The sequence below is a fragment of the Daktulosphaira vitifoliae genome, unplaced genomic scaffold (genome assembly GCF_025091365.1).
Source record: "Daktulosphaira vitifoliae isolate Bord-2020 unplaced genomic scaffold, ASM2509136v1 Scaffold_1, whole genome shotgun sequence".
NCBI classification, from domain to species: domain Eukaryota; kingdom Metazoa; phylum Arthropoda; class Insecta; order Hemiptera; family Phylloxeridae; genus Daktulosphaira; species Daktulosphaira vitifoliae.
The window spans coordinates 22,163,726-22,177,879 of NW_026099572.1; the positions used below are offsets into that span (position 1 = coordinate 22,163,726).

At 25.4% G+C, this 14,154-nt stretch overlaps 1 protein-coding gene across 1 annotated transcript in view; it reads right to left on the reverse strand.

Moving 5' to 3' along the window:
• The window catches only part of LOC126908154 (uncharacterized), a 41,181-nt gene that overhangs the window by 11,462 nt on the left and 15,565 nt on the right, over nucleotides 1-14,154 (reverse strand). The gene's annotated exons all lie outside the window — the stretch shown is intronic.

Below are 14,154 nucleotides of genomic sequence, written 5' to 3' on the forward strand. Positions count from 1 at the left end.
ATGCTATTTTTGTGTGAAAATTTTCGATTTTGTATTTTCCATTTTTAACTTTATTATGCTATAACTTTTTGAAAAATGTATGGATCAAAACAATTTTTTCATGAGGAGTAGTATTTATATACATCTTTCATTCGACATACTGTTTTTTTAAATCGGACTATTTTCCTATATACGAGGGGGGTTTAAATCTAAAAAATGCTAATAGAAAGTAGAACTTTTTCAACTTAAATTTAGAAAGTGTTCCGGAAAGTCTGACACTTTTATATATATCTTAAATTAGAGCTAAAGTAATATACTTTATTATGAAAAAAAAAAATTTCGGACTTTATTTTATCTTCACGGTGAAAATTGCTACCAAATGCTATTATTGTGTGAAAATTCTCAATTTTATTTTTTACATTTTTAACTTCATAAAGCTATAACTTATTGAAAAGTGTATTGATCAATATAATTTTTTTATGGGAAATACTATTTTTTAATAATCCCTTTTTCATTCGACATACTTTATCTTAATCAGGATATTAATAAGGAACTAGTAGTTTATGAAGCTTTTGGAATAATCCACCAATTTTTTAAAATTAAACACTATCTAAAGATTTGCATCGAAGCGTTTTTTATGATAGTGATTTTAATCATTGTCAGATATCATTATACTTGATCCATCTATGACACGTCACCACTGTGCTGGGTTTTTTTTTTCATAATAAAGTATATTACATTAGCTCTAATTTAAGATATATATAAAAGTGTCAGACTTTCCGGAACACTTTCTAAATTTAAGTTGAAAAAGTTCTACTTTCTACATGAATTTTTTAGATTTAAACCCCCCTCGTATATAAGGAAATGGTCCGATTTATAAAAACAGTATGTCAAATAAAAGATGTATATAAATACTACTCCTCATGAAAAAATAATGTTGATCCATACACTTTTAAATATGTCATAGCATTATAAAGTTAAAAATGTAAAAAATAAAATCGAGAATTTTCACATAATAATAGCATTTGGTAGCCATTTTCACCGTGAAGATAAAATAAAGTCCGAAAAGTTTTTTTTGCATAATAAAGAACATTACATTAGCTTTAACTTAAGATATATATAAAAGTGTCAGACCTTTCGGAACATTTTCAAAAGTTAAGTTGAAAAAGTAAATTTTTTGTGAAAAAGTTGTCATTTTAAATACCCCCTTGTGGGCAGGTTAAGGGTTAAATTTATGAAAAAAATATACCAAATGAAAAGTAATGATATCATGCATCTATATAAAAAAGAATTATATTAATATGTTTATTTAAGAAAAAGTTATGGCACTTTTAAGTAAAAAAAATTTCGAAAATTTCGAAAATTAGCGATTTTTAAATTCGTAATTTTTTTGGAGGTTTCCCCCATTTACGTGGAACGAGGTAATTTTTTTCAATTTTTGAGGGTAATGTCTTCGACTAGATACAATTTGTGATCTTTTGACGTATTATTGAAAGAAATCGGTTCGGTGAGAGCTGAGAAAAAGTGCTAACAGGCACAAAAAAAAAAAAACACATCTTAGTAAAACCAATACCTTCTCAGCTTCGCATCGAAGCTAACAAAAATACTTCCCAGAGACAAGGCTAAATCTAATCCCGCTAGCATGTAACTGTGAATATCCCGGGTTAAAAAAAAAATTCACTGCTGTCACCAGTGAAATCGTCTAAATAACTATATGAACAATAAAAATTTGTGAGGGAAACTTCACTGTTCCAAGCTAAAACTAAAATCTAATATAATTAGAAATAAAACTGAATCGGCTCAAATCCTCTTACCTTAGATTCTCGGCCGGTTTAGATTCCTTTCGGGGAGCCAGTTAACACGTAATCCAATAATGGCGCGCTCGCGCAAGTTTGCTGACCTATGGTATACATAAGTGTGCATAAAAAAAAGAAATTATATAGTTATAATTTATTAGCAGATTACACTACTGGCAGAATAGTCACACAACTGAAAGAAAAATAGCGTCATTATATAAATATAATTTATTTATAGCAATTTGTACTACGGTCTCTTGAGTCGTAAACCAGTTAGATTAGTGTCGATATCGGAACAGCACGCATTATCAGTGATATATATTCGGTGGCAGCCTTGTCATGTTGTCAAGAGCATATCAGCCCGAAATTAATCAAGAGGTGATTCACAATGTGGTGAACCCAACCCCTCCGGTTAACCGGATCCCAGAGTGGGAACCGTTAGGGACGGTTGGCAAAATAACTCACAAACAAAATTTTAAAAAAACGGTACTCCCACTATTATTATTTCACGCCTTCTGACAGATTATGAACACGCCCACCTATCCCCGACCTTACCGGGTAAAGTATGTGGGTGTTGCGGCTGGGGCCTAGAATCGCCAATATTAAACTAGGTAAAGGGTTAGATTTATAAAAAAATACCAAATGATAGATAAAGACATGCATCTAAATAAAAAAAAATTATACTGATTTGGTAATTTTTGATAAAGTTTAACAGATAACAAAGTTATAAGTTATATATATTGTACTACAAGGAACTTTCATCAGAAACAAAAATATACTATTCTAAATCAACTTTTCGCGATGTCTTCAAATGAGCAATTAGACTTTTTCTATCACTTCTAAGTTTTTATATTATTTAAAAATAGTATTTACATTTAAAAAAAAAACGGTAGCACAGTGGGGTCGAGGCACAGTGTGGACGAGGCATAGATGGGACAAGTATAGATGATATCTGACAGTGATTAAAATCACTATCATAAGAAACGCTTCGATGCAAATCTGTAGATAGTGTTTCCTTTAGAGAAATTGGTGAAATATTTTAAAAGCAACATGAACTCTTATTTCTTTAATTATATCCTGATTAGTAGTTCTTTGATTTTAAAATATAATATATGAATAAATACTAATTATAGTTTTTAAATTTAGTATGAAATTGTGAGGCCAGCTATGATGTATGGTTAATAGTGTTGGGCGGTTGATAAGAAAGTAGAGCAGAGAATAAGTGTAGCAGAGATGAGAATGCTTAGTTGGATGAGTGGAGTGACTAGAGAAGATAGGATAAGGAACGAGCATATAAGAGGAAGTATAGGTGTTGCGTCAATCGTGGATAAGATGACAGAAAATAGACTTAGATTGTTTAGTCATGGTATGAGGAAAGAAGAATCGAAAGCTGTAAGAACAGTTATAGAAATGAATGTTGAAGGAAGAAGAGATAGAGGAAGACCAAAAAAGAGATGGAGGGATGCTATTGAATGCGATTTGAGGACAGCTGATGTGAGCGTAGAAGATGTGGGAGATCGTGTCAAGTGGAATCTTAGGATAAGGGTGCCCGACCCCAAGTAGTTGGGATTAAGGCAAAGAAAAAGAAAAATATTACCAGATATTCCGGTGGCAATTGACATAATATGATTGTTATTTCGGAATGTACAATTTAGCGTTTAGTTGGGTTTAAATAATATAGCGTCAAATCAATTACCTACTCTATCGGTTGTATCTCAATATACACTACACTTTAATGATACAATAAATAAATAAACTCACACATACACACATATGCATTTATAACATTGTGTCTAATGTAAGTATAACATGATAAAAAGTAACCGTAAAATGAAAAAAATGGAATATAAATTTTATTACTCATATTAAATGTAATGTAACTCGAAAAATATTTGTTTAAATGAAAAAATATAAGATTATATTTTTATTTATAATTGTCTTTTAAACAACTTTTGTGCGAAACTTTTTTTTGTAAGTTAAATATTTTTTTTTGAGAAAATTAAGAAAGCTCATATTTTTGAACTTTTGCGAGGATTTAAAAAAAAAGCTCAATTCCAATCTTGAGGACTATTAGTATGTCATTATACATATTTTAATTCAACTTTTAAAAAAACAAAATTTTTTCCGCAATTTTTCCTTTGTTGACTGGCCTAGATGTCAATTTTAAACTTGTAATTGAGCTAAAAGTTATGGTAATATATTCAATTTATTTTACTATAAACTTTCATAAATCTTTATCAAAAATTTTTCATCAACTTTAAAGAACCAAAAAAATAGGTTAAAATTGAAAATTTGGACTGATTATTTTTAACATATTAAAAATCAAATCAGTAATAATTTGAAAACAAATTTTTTTTTCTTTTAATTATTATTTTATATATATAATTAGTAATAATATAAAAAATTAGAAGTGATAGAAATAGTCTACTTGCAGATTTGAAAACAACGCGAAAAGTTGATTTAGAAAAGTATATTTTTGCTTCTGATGAAAGTTCCTTGTAGTCCAGTGCATTTTTTTATAGTAACAAACAGTTTTTATTGAAAATTATTGTATCAAGCCCTTTAAATTTTTATACACGTAAAAGTAAAGCAAAATATAACTTCTTTATTATTTTTATAATTTCTCCGTTTAAATTACAATATTAAATATCAATTTCATACTAAATTTAATAATTATAATTAGTATATATTCAAATATTATATTTTAAAATCAAAGAACTACTAATCATGATATAATTAAAGAAATAAGAGTTGATGTTGCTTTTGGAATAATCCACCAATTGCCTAATTAAAACAAAAAAAAAAAAAGTTTGTTGGGAATTTTTTCTGCTATTCTGCAAAATTACTCCTTCGTTGACTAGAATGAATCATTAAATAGAAAATTTTATGAGAATTAAAACAATGTTATTTTTAAGATTAATATGCAGTCAGAAAGTTTTATAATTATTATTTATTGTAAATTTATCAGAAAAACTCATTATTTTTTGCATTTTTATCGTAATAGAACACTTAAATAGAAATCATAGTAATCATTTCTAAGTAATTTTTGATATTTAAAAAGATTCTACTATTGAAATATCCAGAACTGAATTAATTTTAATGATTTACTTTAACTAAAAAAAAAAAAGTTAATATTTTGAATCCCTCTTGTGGGCAGGTAAAGGGTTAGATTTATAAAAAAAACCAAATGATAGATAAAGACATGCATCTAAATAAAAAAAAATATACTGATTTGGTCATTTTTGATAAAGTTATAACAATTAACAAAGTTATAAGTTTTATACACTGGACTACAAGGAACTTCCATCAGAAACAAAAATATACTATTCTAAATCAACTTTTCGCGATGTTTTAAAATGTGCAATTAGACTTTTTCTATAACTTCTAAGTTTTAATATTATTAAAAAATAGTTTTTACATATAAAAAAAAATAATTAAGAACAAAAAAAATTGTTTTAAATTAATACTGATTTGATATAATATTTAATATTAATTTGATTATTAATAAGTTAAAAATAAGGAAAATGACATATTTAACCAATTTTGTTAATCGTTTAAAGTTGATTGTTGTAAATGTTTATAAAAAAAAAAAAAAATTTATTTTACCATAACTTTTAGCTCAATTGGTAAGTTTGACATTGACATAATTAAATAGAAAATTTTATGACAATTAAAAAAATTGTATCGTTAAGATCAATATGCAGTCAGAAAGTTTTATAATTACTATTTATTGTAAATTTATCAGAAAAGCTCAATATTTTTTTGCATTTTTATGGTAATAGATAACTTAAATAGAAGTAATAGTAATAATTTCCTAGGAACTTTTGTTGTTTGTTGAAAAGATTCTATAATTGAAATATTGAGAACTTAATTAATTTTAATGATTTACTTTAACTAAATGTACCAATCAAAACAAAGTTGTTAAAAAGATTTACTCAATTGAGTTTATTATAAAATTTGATTATATTTGTAAAAATCAATTGTTAATTCAGGAGAAAAAACAATCATTTTTTTTAGAAATGATTTATATAGCAACACGTTAGAAAAAAATTTGAATATTATAGTCTAATAGTAGCACACACAAACAGAGTAATAAAATTATTAAATTACAAAGTAAAATGATTTAATTTTGTAGTTGAAACCTATCATATCAAACTTCATTCGTTAATAAATATTTTGAAAACATTAGAAATTAATGATTTTAATTGTCTTTATGGAGACGATGTAATAACTAACTGTTTAATTGATAAATTAGAATTTTTTTTTCAATTTTTGAGAGTAATATCTTCAACTAGATACGAATTGTAGTAATTTGACGTATTGTTGAAAAAAGTAGGTCAAGTTAGAGCAGAGAAAATAAATGATAGTCACAAAAAAATATCTTCTCGGCTTTGCATCGAAGCGAAAACTTAAAATATAGTAAAATAATTTTAATACGAATAAGAAATTTCTTCTTGCAAGGGGCGACTAAAGTGATGGGATCCTTGATCTTTATTGAAGTTATTGAATCTAAATGTGATAAAAATCAAACGAGTTAAAATTTATACTAACTTAAAAAGAATTAAGAAAAAATGCAAAAAATTCATTGCCATATGCGGGTTGGAACCTCGTACCCCAAGCGTGTAAAACATAAATTTTACCAACTCGGCAACCGTACGTTGCTTCCGGCGGTTGAAAAATTGGCTATTTAAGCTAGTTCAAATTTCAAAGTTATTTTTCTCGACTTAAAAGAAACAAACATATTTAAATAAGTTTAACTATCTATACTATATCAATTTTAATTTATATAATATTTATGAAAATCTGTACTCCCCTTGTCAGGTATTTTAAAATAAAATAAAATACAAAACCCAGAATTTTAACACAAAAATAGCATATTTTTGCATACGGTAGTCATTTTTACCATGAAGACAAATCCAGAGGTCAAATTTTTTTTTTTCACATTAAAGTATATTACATAAGCTTTAATTTAAGATATATTTAAAAGTGTCAGTATTTCCGGAATACTTTCAAAAATTAAATTGAAAATATCGTAGTAACAATACGCATGTTTAAAGTTTTGACCCCCCTTGTTAAAGGGGTATGATCCGATTTACAAAAAAAGCGTGCCAGATGAAAGGGGTATATAAATATTTATTATAAAAAAATAATAATATTGATCCATACATTTTTCCAAAAGTTATATAAAATATAAATTAAATAATATAACATATAAAATCGAGATTTTTTTCACGGAAATCGTACGTTTTTCTTTAACTTTGATGTCCGTTTTCACCACGAAGACAAGTCCAGAGGTCAAATTTTTTTTTTTCAAATTAAAGTATATTACATAAGCTTTAATTTAAGATATATATAAAAGTGTCAGTCTTTCCGGAACATTTTCAAAAGTTAAGTTGAAAAAGTTCTACTTTCTATACGCATTTTAAAAGGTTTGCACCCCCCCTGTATAAAGGGAAATGGTCCGATTTTAAAAAAAAGTATGTCGAATGAAAGAAGTATATATAAAGTATTTATCATTAAAGAATAAAGTTGATTCATGCATTTTTTAAAAAGTTATAGCAACATAATGTTAAAAAATGTAAAATATAATATCAAGAATTTTTTCACAAAAATAGCATATTTTTGCATACGGTAGTCATTTTCACCATGAAGACAAGTCCAGAGGTCAAATTTTTTTTTTTCAAATTAAAGTATATTACATAAGCTTTAATTTAAGATATATATAAAAGTGTCAGTCTTTCCGGAACATTTTCAAAAGTTATGTTGAAAAAGTTAATTTTTTGTGAAAAAGTTGTTATTTTGAATACCCTTCTGTGGGCCGGGAATGAGTCAAATTTATATAAAAAATATATAAAATGATAGGTAAATATCTACGGTATCTACAAAAAAAAAAATTATATGGATTTGGTCATTTTTAAAAATGTTAGGGCAATTTTAAGTAAAGAAAAATTAAAAAATATCGAAAATTAGCGATTTTTAAATTTGTAATTTTTTGGGGATTTCTCCCGTTTACGGGGAACGAGGGATTTTTTTTCAATTTTTGAGAGTAATGTCTTCAACTAGATACGATTTGTTATCTTTTGACATATTTTTCATCAAAATCGGTTCAGTGAGAGCTGAGATTGAGCGTATACAGACACAAAAAAAAAACAAATCATAGTAAAATTAATACCTTCTCAGCTTCGCATCGAAGCTAAAAAAAAAACACATCATAGTAAAATTAATATCTTCTTAGCTTCGCATCGAAGCTAAAAAAACCCAGCATAGTAGTGATGTGGCATAGTTGGGTCAAGTATAATGATATTTGATAGTGACTAAAATCATTATCATAAAAAATAATTATCAATTTCATTCTATATTTAATTTAATCACTTAGATATTTAATCATATATTACACTTATAAATCACAGAACTACTAATTAGAAATAATAAAGGAAATAGGACTTAATTTTGCTATTAGAATAATCCACCAATTTCTTAAAATTAACACTATCCACAGATTTGTATCGAAACGTTTCTTATGATAGTGATTTTAATCACTGTTAGATCTAATCTATACTGGTTCACCTTTGCCACTTACACACTATGCTACCGTTTTTTAATATATTTTAAATCCTTATTTAACCTAAAAAAATGATTAATGAATCTAAATCATGAAATTTATATAGTTTTAATGCTCGAGGCATTTGAGGGATGACATATATTCTAAATGCCAAATTTTTAATCTAAAAATTAATTCTTCAAGTATAAGTATTCGATGTTTTTGTAACTTATATCATAATTTGGAATACTTTGCAAAAAAAAAAAAAAATTACAATACAAAATATGAGTATTTAAAATATTTGATATCAACTTTGATTAACTTGGGATGACTAATGCATTTTAATAAATAAATAAAATATAAAATAATTTTTAGATTTGATGTAAAGTTTCAAAAAAGTATTTTTAAAGGTATTCGAAAAAATATTCTACCGAAATATTAATATTAAATAATTTTCTTTTAGAATAATTTATTTGAACAAATGTACCATTAATTGTATACAAATTTATTCCAACAGGTTTTTGCATTGTATTAGAGTAAACAAACATATAATCACATTTAAAAAAAATTTAGTCGAAGATACAATTTTTGTTTAGATGAAGGAGTGAAAATTTTTTCAGGTCCCCTTTAGTATAAAATGCTATTGGTAATTTTCCGCCCGTACTCTTTCTTACACCCAATTGTACAAATGCCAATCATTTCTCAAATAGTGATTCAGAAATTGTTATCGACAAGTCATTTTCCTTATTAGGTTGTTATCTACAAAATACACTAAATAATTAAGTATGTTTCTATTTGACAAAATAAACTTCACACTACTTTAAGGTATATGTGAAAAACATAAAAAATAATTGAATTATAGAAATAGAGAAAAAAATGTATCTAAAGAACCAAAAAAATATTTTAAATCTTATTATTATTTTTATTTTTTGACCACTTAAGTGGATCATAATGATCATAATCATAAATGAATCACTCTGTACATTGTATCTTCTAAATGTTTTAAAACCCTAATTATAATTATAAATTATAACACTATAGTGTTATAGCATATATTTTAATTACATGTTTTAAATTTTGTTCTAAAAGTGTTAATATGTTGATACTTAATGAAGTGAATTATAGCAAAGCAAAACTATAATTGAAAAATTATTTATATTTTTCGAAAAATTTACCATAGTTTTAAATTAATATTGTTACTATGAAGTTAAACAATTCGAATTTTAGTTGAAAATACATAAAAAATTTAAGTCGTAAATTCAATTATTGCTGAACCTCATATTCTAAGACAATTTACTCGTAAAATTATAGTTGAAAAATGGTTAAAAATCCTTTAATTGTGGTTCAGTGAAGCTTATAATTTTAATATTTAGACGGAACTAGATACTATCACATAGTAATTATTTTTAAATTTATATTTTTCTGAATATTTTTTTATTTTTTCTAATGAAAATCGATTTTACTCAATTTCATATCAAACAATTCATTTTTTTGAATACTAAGTCTAAAATTATGTTTAAATTAATACTGTGACAATAAATCAATTTTAACTGTTTAAACACACATTTTTTTAAATAGTATTCAGTATAATAAATGTTTATATAAATAAAATCATACATTAAAAAATCTAATATTTTTTATAGTGTAGTATTGAATAAGTACTCCTTTTAAGAAGTTTATTATTGATTAATTAAGATACTAATAATGATTTTTTATCAATATTGTGTGTTAACAATCTTCTTTGGGATATTTTGTAATATACCATTTATCACTTGTAGTTATTATTATATAGAGGAAGAAGGATTTATTGATGAACTTGAAGAAACAGAAAAACTTGAAGTAGCATTCAATCTTGATACTGGATTTTCTTATAATACTAACCCAGAAATGTTTGAAATGCATTTCGATGATTGGAAAGATACTATAATCGATAGAGAAGAACCAGGATTTGAAACGTATACCAAAACACAATTTATCTTCAAAGATCTTTATTGCGNGGCCTAGATGTCAATTTTAAACTTGTAATTGAGCTAAAAGTTATGGTAATATATTCAATTTTTTTTACTATAAACTTTCATAAATCTTTATCAAAAATGTTTCATCAACTTTAAAGAACCAAAAAAATAGGTTAAAATTGAAAATTTGGACTGATTATTTTTAACATATTAAAAATCAAATCAGTAATAATTTGAAAACAATTTTTTTTTTCTTTTAATTATTTTTTATATGTAATTAGTAATAATATAAAAAATTAGAACTGATAGAAAAAGTCTACTTGAAGATTTGAAAACAACGAGAAAATTTAATTTAAAAAAGTATATTTTTGCTTCTGATGAAAGTTCCTTGAAGTCCAGTGCATTCATTGATAATTATAGTATCAAGCATTTTAAATTTTTATACACGTAAAAATAAAGCAAAATACAACTTCTTTATTATTTTTAGAATTTCTCCGTTTAAATTACAATATTAAATTATTGAATATCAATTTCATACTAAATTTAATAATCATAATTAGTATTTATTCATATACTATATTTTAAAATCAAAGAACTACTATAAAATCTTATTATATAATAGAACAAGAAAAAAAACGCTTTTCTGGGAACATAACTTAGCGTGCTCGGATTTTCAAAATTTTTTTTTTCAACGAAAGTACTCGGTCACAAGACTCCGGGAAAATTATTGGTGAAGGTCGGAAAATATTTGCCGCTAGCCCGCGAGCGTTTGAAAATTTCAACCGTTTTCGAGATAAACGTTTGCTGACGACAGCGTTTTACGACTTAAGGTTTGAAATTTTCATCAGACCCGCCCAATGACATTGCTGAGATATGATAAAAAAATCAATCCAATCCGTTCATTTTTCACCGTTTTACGAGTTTTTTTTTTTTTTAAGTCCACGCGCATATTTTTAATATGCGCAGTGATTCATTTCTGCTCATACGTTTATTATGAACCTTAAGTATATGATGCAATATTTATTATTAAGACGCTATTTTGCATTTGCACTATATTTTATCAAGGAATGTTATATGTTTATATAAGTTTGTACTTTCATTATCAGAACAGTACTAAATACAGAGTTAATAATTTTCTTTTTTCTCATATATGTTGTATGAGTTTATCTTTTGAATTGGGGTTCATCTATGATAACTATGATGTTCATTGTTAAATCGCAGTTACCAATATATTTATCAAAATTAAATTTTTATTTTTAATATTAATTTTATTTTAATATTAATTTTAATTTAAGTTTACAGTGTGCCACTGTATATAACCTGCTAATTTTTTTTTAATTATTCTATAATATAAACACAATTATTTTAATTAGACTATTAATAATTTTTGTGTATAACAGGGGTGTATTTAAGAGAGATTGGCCCCTCCTTGAACAAGCGCTATCAATATTTTTTTAGGCAACTTCTAATAAATAAGGACCTAATGTCCTTTTTTTTCATCATTACTTTAATTTTAGCANAAATAAGGACCTAATGTCCTTTTTTTTCATCATTACTTTAATTTTAGAAAAAAAATTTCTATAACATGTTTAACATAGTAAAAAATATTAAATTTCTTCCTACAATAATTTTTGAATAGGCCTAAAGAGAATACCTCATTAAGAGGCTTCAACCTTATACCCAAAACATTTTACTATATTCTCTTTTTGAATTTTCCATTTTTTAATAATAACATTTTTAGATATAGTTTTGTTACACTGATTCTGAAGTAATATTTTTTATGAAAAACACTTATCGTGACCGGCGTAGCCGGGTACCCCTACCGGAATCAGTGGCCTACTTATGATGACGGCCCGAAGAGGCTTACGCGCCGAAGGGGTCAACCCAGCGATTCCTACCGTGATCCTGAAAGCTGAGGCTTTATATTCTAATTGTTTAATTATAATGAGGGCCCTGCGAGTCCATAATAAATTGATTATTTTGTATTTTAAATAAGAGAACCCTATTTAGGTGAACTTGTATAATCATAATATGTGACATACATGTACAAATGATAATATAATATTATATGTTAATATAATAAGTAATAATATAACATAACAATGTAATAAAAATAATTTATGTTATAAGCATAAAATATTATAAACAATTCTTGTAAATTTATAAATTTGATTAGTTAGTGAACCATAATACGCACAAAATCTATGAATTCATAGTTTGTTAAATAATTTAAATATTCGAAGCACAATGGATAATTTTTCATAATTTAACTGATAAATTAAAAACAATAACCGTTCAAATATTATTTATTTTATTATTATTGAAAACTCAAAATTAAATTTAGATTTTTATGAATTTCAATCAAAACAATTATAAGTCATTTTGATGATTTTTATATATATATATATATATATATATATATATATTATAGATCAAGAAATCTTTCTACTTGCCGCTTCCGATTTTTAGTTTAATTGTAGTCCGAACTAAATTGTTTGAACGACCAAAAAACCCTAAGTTTATGCTTATATATATTTTTAAAATATTCTAAAAATATATTAAACCTTTCGAAATTATCATTCAATCCTATGTTATCAGAGATATTTTTAAAAACTTCTATTTTTTCTTTTTTTTCATTGCTTATTTGAACTAATTTCATTAATGCATTAGTTTTCTCAATTGAATTCATGTTATATATTTCGTTAGTTACTTCTATTTGTAATATTTTAAATGACTCAACAACAAATGATTTTTCTATCATGTATTCAACCTTTCCGATGATATTATTATTTACATCATCATAGTCTTCAAAGTTTTTATTTGGTTTATATAATAATAAATCTGGGAAATATGTAAAATCAGGAATTAACAAATTAAATGTATACGTCGCAAGAAATTACACATTTGGGAATTATACTGAAACACAATAATTCCATCCTTATTTATTAAATACATTAGATGCTTTCTAATTAAATGTAAAATTACGACTCTAAAAATGTTAAAAATTTTATCATGATAAACTCTAATTTTCGAAATCCATGTATCAAACAAATAATAATTCTTTGCAGCTTGACATGCAATAATAATATCTTTTATAATAACTTTGAAAGTTTTCTTACTTTGTTCTCCGAAATCCATTATTATAGTTTTCAACATATTTGTATTTTGAATAATTTCGTGAAGATAAATTAAATTAAGAGAAACCCAATCTTCTGCTTCTTCACCGTGCAGTAAAATATTATTAATATTATTTCTATTTTCCATTACTATCTTTACTTTTTCTATCATTGAAATATTCTCATGTTTTTCTAGTGCGTAAAATTTATCTGTTATATTGTATTTATTATTTTCTCGACAGTTATTAGTAGTATAAAACGATAAACAATTTTTTATATTTTCTAGAATTGTCATAACATGTGATTTCATCGATAAAATATTCCCCATCGATTGGTATTTTATATAAATTGCAAACATGTACATTTTCCAAAAAGGCTGTAAATATTGTATTAGTACATTTACCTTTAATTGTACAGCTAGCATTTGTTGAATAATTGATTCATTCAACAATAAATGATCGTATTCATAAGTAGAATCATATTCTATTAAGGATTGAATAGAGTTTATGAATTGTAAAAAATTATATAAATCACCGCAATAAAGATCTTTGAAGATAAATTGTGTTTTGGTATACGTTTCAAATCCTGGTTCTTCTCTATCGATTATAGTATCTTTCCAATCATCGAAATGCATTTCAAACATTTCTGGGTTAGTATTATAAGAAAATCCAGTATCAANCATTTCTGGGTTAGTATTATAAGAAAATCCAGTATCAAGATTGAATGCTACTTCAAGTTTTTCTGTTTCTTCAAGTTCATCAATAAAT